The 707-nt window shown below is 52.1% G+C and overlaps 1 non-coding gene across 1 annotated transcript; it reads right to left on the reverse strand.

Moving 5' to 3' along the window:
* Positions 1 to 329: 329 nt before the first annotated feature.
* Positions 330 to 404, reverse strand: Trnas-cga. Its single transcript has one exon. It is a non-coding gene; the product is annotated as a tRNA-Ser (tRNA).
* Positions 405 to 707: the final 303 nt, after the last annotated feature.

Here is a 707-nt window from a genome sequence, read left to right on the forward strand (position 1 = left end):
CGTGTTCTCAGCGGTATGTCGTGGGGAGTGGCTCGAACCGTCCTACTTCGCCTATATCGGTCGATCGTCCGCTCAAAGCTGGATTATGGGAGCTTAGTATACTCCTCTGCACGGCCGTCCATCTTACGCCGCCTCAACTCTATACAACATCGGTGGTTACGTCTTGCGGTCGGAGCGTTCTATACTAGTCCCGTCGAGAATCTTCATGCTGAAGCCGGTGAATTGCCACTAACCTACCGGCGCGATATACTGCTTTGTCGGTATGCCTGTCGGCTATTGTCAATGCGCGACCACCCGTCTTATTAAACTTCCTGGCAGATTAAAACTGTGTGCTCGACCGAGACTCGAACTCGGGACCTTTGCCTTTCGCGGGCAAGTGCTCTACCAACTGAGCTACCGAAGCACGACTCACGCCCGGTACTCACAGCTTTATTTCTGCCAGTACCTCGTCTCCTACCTTCCAAACTTTACAGAAGCTCTCCTGCGAACCTTGCATAACTAGCACTCCTGAAAGAAAGGATATTGCGGAGACATGGCTTAGCGCACACTCCGCTGCAGAGTGAAAATCTCATTCTGGACCCGTCTTATCGTTCCTTTTTTGACAACTGTCTCGACCGTCAGTACGGGTTGTACGTATCTGACCTGCTATCCCCTGGAGTTCGCTTTCGTCGCCTCCTTCAGCACCTTGATTTTTCACTCCTTGCCAC

Source organism: Schistocerca piceifrons, chromosome 5, assembly GCF_021461385.2.
Source record: "Schistocerca piceifrons isolate TAMUIC-IGC-003096 chromosome 5, iqSchPice1.1, whole genome shotgun sequence".
NCBI classification, from domain to species: Eukaryota; Metazoa; Arthropoda; class Insecta; order Orthoptera; family Acrididae; genus Schistocerca; species Schistocerca piceifrons.